Here is an 8787-nt window from a genome sequence, read left to right on the forward strand (position 1 = left end):
AATTCAAAATATTCAAAGTGATTTTTTTTAAAGATGAGGAGAAGAAATACATAGAGAGGGTTTATGCATTGGAAAGCAAATGATTTAAGAAAGATTTTGTGAAGCAGCACATCCCCGGGTATAGGGTACATTAAAATATTTGAAACGGTAAGTGAGGGCAGATTGTGTTGCTTCTGTAAGAATGTATTAATAGGGCATATTAGTCAGGATTCTCCAGCGGAATAGAGAAGCCAGTAGGTGGTAGTCCATGAGGCTGGGCGTCTCAGCAGGTCTTCAGTATACACTGAAATGGTGACGAAGTTGCCTCTAACACCAGTGGAGGCATGGACTTGCTAGTGAGAGCGAGCAGCAGAGGCAACCTTTCCTCTTCAATGTCCTTCACATAGGCTGCCAGCAGGAGGTGTGGCCCAGAATAGTCAAAAAATTTAAATTAATGTCCCCACCTAGCCTCAAAGATCCAGTTTAGTAGTAGCTCTTCCCACTTCAACCAATTTAATTAAAAAGAACGAAACCCCTCGCAGGTGTGCCCAGCCATTTGGATTTTAGTTCGTGGAGCAGCCAGCACATAGGGCTAGAGTGGTAGCTCTGTGTTCCGGGAAAGTGCTGGTTTTGCAGACAAGAAGATCCAAGTTTCACCTCCCAGAACCCACATTAACAAGAACCTACAGTGACAGTGTGACAGCTTGCAATCTCAGCACTGTGGAGGAAGTCAGATGGGCCGCCGGGTCTCATTGAGCGGTCAGTACAGCCTGTACAGCCTATTGACAACTATGCCAATGATCCCTTTAAAGAGAAATCAATTCAGACAACACCTGAGGAATGAAAACCGCAATTGTCCTCTGGCCTCCACATGCATAAGCACAAGGGTGCACACACATGTACACAACACAGTCCTGTAGGCAGAACAACAGGACTCAAGTTTTCATGGTATTTCATGAAGTACCAAACGTGACAGACTTCCTTGAAATGTAGACCTTTCTCAGATACCCAAGGATGGAATCAAGACGGCAGCGTGTTCCAAAGGGTTGTAATAGCATGTTGCTTTATAAAAAGCACAGAAATGTGCTTTGGTTTCCCAACTCTGAGAATGCACAAGTATGGTTTTTCTGAAATCAGGAGGGGGCAGAAGGCTGGCTTTGTCCACTCTGGTTCTCCATCCTGGCTTTTACTTGTGTCTTGGGGATGTGGGTCCTCAGTCTTGCTCATCCAGCGCTCTTACCCAGACAGCCATCTCCCCAGTTCCTGAGGATTTGTTCTAAATGTCCCAGTTTCTTCTCTTGAACCACTTTAGTGAGTGTCCAAACTTCATCTGTTTAACACCTTTTTTTAAAATCTCTTTACTTTTCAATGTTAGGAGCTTATCATACATTTTGAATATTTGGCTTCCCAATATTTCTTTCTAGTATGTAGTCAAAGCTTTCTTAGTTTCTTGTTTTGTTTTGTTTTTTTTATGCTTTAGCATCACATCTAAAAAACTTTTTTTCTTAGCATCAGATCGTGAACACTCGTGTTGTAGGTTCCTTTGGATGATCTCAGTACAGAACTAATTTTAAAGGAGCTGGAGAGATGTCTCAGTGGCTACTACTCTCACGGAGGATTTGTTCAGTTCTCAGCACCCACGCTGGACAGATGATAATCACTTGTAACTCCACCTCCAGGGAATCAGATGTCATCCCTGACCTCTGAGGGCACTTGAGCTCATATGGACATGCACCCCCACACACATACACACACACACACACACACACACACACACACACACACATATACACACACACACACAATTTTATAACAAAATAAAACTAAAAAACACTACTCACTGTCATCCAGAAATCAAATATTTGATAGATTTGGTAAAAAGTTTGGTCTCAGACTAACCTATACCTATAGCTAGCATTTGGGTGTAAATAAGAATATCTGATCAACATGGCAAGCACACACCTGGTGGTCTTGCTATCTAAAAGACAGAGAGCTGTTTCCCAGAGAAACTCACACAATGCTCACAACAGAGCTTTGAGAGGGGGTGGGTAAGGGTTCTTAGTATAATCTAGTGTTGCTCAGAAGCCTCTCTGGTCAAAATTCTGCTTCAATTCTAGGATAAAGCAAAAGACTTTAAAAAAATAAAAGAAAGAAAGAAAGAAGGAAAGAAAGAAAGAGAGAGAGAGAGAAGAAAAAATTTAAGGAGACATTTCATTCAAATAAACCAGAAAGATATATTCTGTAAAAAGAAACGAGGAAGTATTATTATTCTGTAGCATAAAACAGAATGCCAGAACCATTTCTTCTTGCATTTGCCTGGTGCATCCCCAGCAGCAGAGGGAGAATTAGTGACAGTGCTAAGTTGAAATGACCCTCAGAAACGGCCCTCAGAAACGACCCTCAGAAACGGCCCTCAGAAACGGCCCTCAGAAACGGCCCTCAGAAACGGCCCTCAGAAATGGCCCTCAGAGGGGCTGGAGAGATGGCTCAGAGGTTAAGAGCACTGACTGCTCTTCCAGAGGTCCTGAGTTCAATTCCCAGCCACCACATGGTGCTCACAACTATCCGTAATGAGGTCTGGTGCCCTCTTCTGGTCTGGTGGCATACATGCAGACAGAACACTGCATACATAATAAATAAATAAATAAATAAATAAATAAATAAATAAATCTTAAAAAAAAAAAAGAAATGGCCCTCAGAAATGACCCTCAGAAACGGCCCTCAGAATAGACCCTCAGAAACGACCCTCAGAAATGGCCCTCAAACGTACTGTTTCCACTGCTGAGATCTGAGATCTAAGAAGCACTAATTCCCAGAAGACAAAATGGTCTGTCCCTTTGACACGGCGACACCTTCTGGAAGTGTAAAGAATACCTGGCAGCTGGACAGGTACAGCTAAGGACTGATAGATGGACACACCAAGAAATGGGAAGCGGGTGGGAAAATAAATGACCAAAACCAAAGAAACGGCGACATTCATTGTAAGGGCCTTGGCTTTTCTCAAGCTGAATGGCAGCCTATGTGAGACAATAGCCATAATGATGCCGGGAAAGCCACCAAATCACAGCAAAATCCTCTCATTCTCCTCGCTCTTCTTCCTCTCGCACATTCTTTCCATGGTCCTTGTTCTCCTTTTCCAGCCAGATTGGTTCTCTTATGGCAGATAGGCTGCCACTTCTGGACTGGAAAACACGACTTTTGTATTTGGGATTTTTAATTCTGGCATCGAAGAAGAATTAAACCCTTTTTTAAAATTTCTTAATCCAGTTAGAAGATTCTTAGAGAGGATTATCATTTTACAGACATAGGATGAGGTAAATGAAAATGTGACAGCCCCAGCCCACTGTGACAGAAGGAGAGGGCTGCTGCAGAAGGCAGTCTGGAGATGTGTATGTATGTGTGTGCACGTGTGTGTGTGTGTGTGTGTGTGTGTGTGTGTGTGTGCGCGCGCACGCGCATGTGTTGTGTGCGTCTGTGTGTGTGTACATAATCTCAGGGGGAAATCTAACATCTTCCAACTCATTTATCATCTGTATAGTGTTTTGAAGATCAAACATACTGCTATTGCACTTTGTATCACTTCTTTCAAATACTAAAATACAGGTGACAGGGATGGAGTACTTCTTAGAACCTACTAATGACAAGAGCTGGTGCAATAATCAGGAATTCTGTGCCAAGTCCAAGTCTAATATTGTACACTTTGTGCCTACTTACTGCAAGACATTTGTGTTTCCATTTCTGCTCAACTACTACCCCTTGCTGAGGTGGGCACAGGGCACATCCACATCCCCCAGTTAACAGGTGGAAATCCATTTGGGGTGAATGTGCTTGTTGACGACCACATTTATGCCTTTTGAGAGTAGATAAGTGCTTTGGTGCCCATTAGTTAGAACATAGATGACTTTGCAAAATTACCTTTCAAATCAAAACCCCAAAACTTCCACCAGTAATTCATTTTTCTCAATTATCAATAAAAAATGTGCTATGATTTCTGCAAGGCCACTGTCAAAATGTGTGCAGCAGCAGCAGAGCAGGGGCATATTTTTATTCAAGGGAGAGCCACCTATACGTCCACATTCCCTTTTCAACGATTCTGGGCGTCACCAACATGAAAAGTTTAGGCACAGAATCTGTCTCAAATTCATGTTTGCATGTGCTATATGTTATCAAAATCAAAGTACACATTTCACTCCTGTGAATACCCAGTTGGTCCACCATTGCTCATCAGGAAGGCTGCCCTTCTCCCTACTCATTCTATCTTCATTCTTTGTTTTCAGATCAAGTGACCAGATATGTGTGAGTCTATCTCCGAATCCTCTGTTTAATTCACAAGTCTCTTTGTCCATCCTTATTTGTTTACTAACATCTTACTAGTAGCATCAATTACTGTGTGGCCTCCTCTCTTCAAATTTTTTGTTCCATTAAGATTGCATTGTTCCTACCATACCTTTGGCTCTATTTTTTTTAAATAAGTATCTAAGTCAGCCTCTTGGTTTTATCAAAGCCTACTTGAATTTTTGTCCAGGTTGTATTAGCAAATAATCCAGTCATGGACATTCATCTCCCCATGCCTTCATTCCTTCTATAATTCATCTGAGCAGTGTTTTAGATTTCAGTATACAGGTCTCACTTGTTTAAATATCTTGCAGCTGGAGAGTCCGTGGGTCAGCTAGACTGGACAAGAATCTGGAGTCAGACAGGAAGTCAGAGGTCAGGAAGGTATGAGTGGACTCTAGGAAAACTAGTATCACCTAGGAATTTGTTAGCTCCTTACCTAACAAGTGCCAGTCATACCCACAGTATAATGTTCTAATAGAAAACAACATTGTGCTAGCTAATATAACAATTCTTCAGGTTACCGGGTTGTGAGACAACTGCATCTACAAGCTATCATCACGGCACAGCAATACTTCAATCAATGTGAAGGGAAGTCACTGGATATCATAGCTTGGAGAAGTAGATGTGGGAATTATACCAGGAAATGTATTTAGCCAGCAGAAGAGGCTAAGAGGGGAATTCTCTTCCAAGACTTCTGGATGATGTGTGGGTTTGTTGACACCTTCATTTCATATGTCAAACTTCCAGAAAGGGGATAAAGTAAATATCTCGTCACCTACTTTGTGGGCATTTTTTTTAGCACCTAAACAAAACCAACAGGTGGTTTACAGCTAGAGATTTAGAAATCATAGGCATCAAGGAAGAAGGAAGAGGAAGAGTTAAAGATGGGATGCTGTAACAGAAACTCAACAGAAAAAAAATACTTTGGGCTGGAGAGATGGCTCAGTGGTTAAGAACACTGGCTGCTCTCCCAGAGGTCCTCAGTTCGATTCCCAGCAACCACATGGGGCTCACAACCACGGTGAAGAGATCTGGCATCCTCTTCAGGTGTGCAGGCATACATGGAGGTAGAATGTTGTATACAAAATAAATAAACAAATCTTAAAACAGAAAAGAAATAAGAAAAAAAAATACTTCAAGTTAGAGTATTGTCCAATGCTCAAGAATTAACAGAGAGGTAGACTCTACAAGACGAAAGTGAGGGAGGGCAACAAAGAGAAGTCGCTCAACAGGCAGAAAGCACAAGATCTGCTGTGAGACTATGGTTACAGTTAAAGTGTTGTGGGTTTCAAAACAGTGAGAAGGGAGCATTTTGGATGTCTTCATCGCAAACACGCTCTAGATATTTAAGGTGACGTATCTGTTGAGCATGCCAATTTAATCATGAGTGTGAGAAATATCACACTAGGACTTCCAGGTTATGAACAATGATTATATGCCAGTCAAAAAGAAAATTAATAGAAATTTTATTAGGCTTAGACACAAATATGACAGCAGGAAGGAAAAAGTAGGTTTTCCTTCACTGCTGGATTTTAAAAGTGCCCGTTCTGGATCTCTCTTGCTTTAAACGACTTCACCTGGGAAGTATAGGGCTGATTTAAGGGTCTTGTTTGTTTCCTTAGAGTTTCCATTTTAAATTATTTTTGTTCTTTAAATTAACTTTTTAAAATTAAATTTGATTATTTCAATTTTTTAACCATTGAGTTGACAAAGAGAAAAAGAAGTAGAAGGTAAGTTAAAAATGAAAAAGAAAACAAGGCTGGCCAACTGGAGGCACATATACTGTGCCAGCATAGAAGAGGGTTGGATAGGGAAGAGGGTTGCCCACATGGGTTACATAGTGAGTTTGAGAAACAGCGTGGTCTGGAACTTGACCAAAACTAATACACACACACACACACACACACACACACACACACACACACACACACACACCACCCAACTGCTCTTATCACAACCAACAACAACAAAAGAAACCAGAACACAATCCTTGAGGACACTAACCTTAAGATCCAAAACTCCAGGCAAAGGACACACCACATCCTTGCCATTAGAAACACTTGGTTGGGGAAGTCTCAGACCCAGATTGCCATGTGTGGATTAAAATGAGCTAAGAAAATTGAGTGTGGTGGTTTCTACTTTCACCTACAAAATTGAAGATGAAATGTTTTTATTAAGTTAAAGGCAAAATCTGGCATTAGAGAAATTTTAATTTTTTTTTGTATGGGCAATTTAGACAATGAGAAAGAAAGCCAGTTAGAACAACATAATAGTAGAAATTTGTGCATAGATTTGAACACACTTTGTTCAAAAACTGTTAATCTATCAAGGTACCAGTATGCAAATGGGGGAGTCTCTGCTATTGTGCTCAGATTCTCACAGTTTATCCATCTGATTACTGGAAGAACAAGTTAATGGCGATAAGGGCAATGTCAAGAAAATGGTGAGACAGTGAACACGAGCATCTCCAGGCTCAATGGGGGTTGCTTTGTTTGTTTAGGGTTTCTTTTCCAAGGAACGTTATTCATGGAAGAAAAGCAACCATTGAAAGCAAAACAAAGGAGCAAAGAGGCAAAAGTCAGGAGAAGGGAGGTTGGACTGAGGAGAGAGACAAAGCTGAGGGAAGGAGCAAATGTGACAGGAGCGGACCACAGGCACACCTCCGCCATCTGTTGAAACAAACTGAGATGTTAAATAGAGCTATTTTGTCTCACTGTTGTGAAGTGATACTTAATAGTGGTTTAATATGTATCTACCTGATGATTAATGACGTAGAGAACTTTTCCTATATCTGTTGACAATGTGTACACTTTCCTATGACAGATGTCTCTTTAGGTCTATTACCTGTTTTTCAAGTCATTTGTTTTATGCCTACTGAGCATTCAGTGTTCCTCTTATATTCTAGATATCAACTCCTGCTACATGGATAGTTTGAAAAAGAACCACAAAACATAACAAAGACTGGCAAGAATGTGGAGAAAAGAATTAAAGTATCCAAGTATTCCTTGTACTCTGTAGATGGGAATGCAAATTACTAAAGACTTTATCAAGAGTTCTCAGAAGATGAAAAGGTGGTGACTGGAGAGACAGCTCAGCAATTAAGAAGTGGCTGCTGCTCTCCCGAAGAGTCCCAGTTTTGTTTCCAACACCTGTAGCAGGTGGCTTACAACATCCTGTTACTCCACCTCAAAGGATCTGACACCCTCTCCTGGCCTCCATGGGCACTGAAATATACACTTGTACACATAATTCAAAAATAAAATAATTTTTACAGGATTACAAAAGTAGACTCTCGTATGATATGATATGATAATCCCACTAATGGCTATGAATCCAAAGGAAATGAAACATTGTTGAAGAGACCCCTGCACTCCCATGGTGGTTATATCACTATTTACAGTATCCAAGAAAGGGAATCAACTTAAGTGTCCATCAAAGGCTGAACAGGCATTTTTACTTTAAGTGTGTGTGTGTGTGTGTGTGTGTGTGTGTGTGTGTGTGTGTGGTGGTGGTGGTGGTAGTGGTGGTGGTTTGTGCACATAGGTGTAGGTACCAAAGGAGGTCAGAGATGACACTGTATCTACTGGGGCTAGAAGTGGTTATAAGGTAGCCCATGTGGGTGCCGTAATTTAACCCAGGTCTTTAACAGGAGCAGTGCTCACTCTTATATACTAAGCTGTCTCTAGGTGGATGGGTGAATGGATTTTTAAAATGTGGTGAACACACAATACTAACCAATCATAAAAAAAAATTAAGTCCTGTCATTTGCAATGAGTGAGATGGTGTCACCATGTTAAGTGAAGTAGCCAGGCACAGAACAAGTGCCATGTGACTTTGCTAATATGTAGGACACAATAAGATTGCTTTCATAGACACTGAGGACAGAATGATGGTTACCGCAACCTGAGAGATCATTTAGAAGAGGAGAGAGAGAAGAAAAGAGTTAATTAATAGGTATTAAATCAGTCATTTAGGGGTAGGAGTTTCCGATGTTCCACTGTTGAAAAGCAATGTGGCTACAGATACCAAAAACGTCCTATGAATTTCAAAGGCCTGAAAGAAAGATTTTTAATATTCTCATTATAAAGAGGAAATGAATGGTTGAAGAGATATGCAATTTACCCTGATTTAAACATTATCTAATGTGTGCATGTGCTAAAATGCCACCTCGTACCCAGTGTCACATGATCTTTTATGTTTTTATATCAATTGAAAATTCATTTTATAGTTAGTGTGGTTACCCATGAAGGGCTTGTTGAGATTGGTTTTAAGGACTTGAGATGAGTGAAGACAAGGGATCTGACAACCTGGGACAACATGCTTAGCAGCGACCTCAGGTGATTCTAAGCCCACTAAATACAGCACACAGTACCGGTGGAATCAGAGCTTCTGGAGGGCACAGCAGAAGTTCGTTCTGAGAAGCAGCTCCAAGTAGTGCATGTGCTGGAGTCAAATATGAAATAGTCATGA

Source organism: Myodes glareolus, chromosome 17 (assembly GCF_982192425.1).
Source record: "Myodes glareolus chromosome 17, mMyoGla1.1, whole genome shotgun sequence".
NCBI lineage: Eukaryota > Metazoa > Chordata > Mammalia > Rodentia > Cricetidae > Myodes > Myodes glareolus.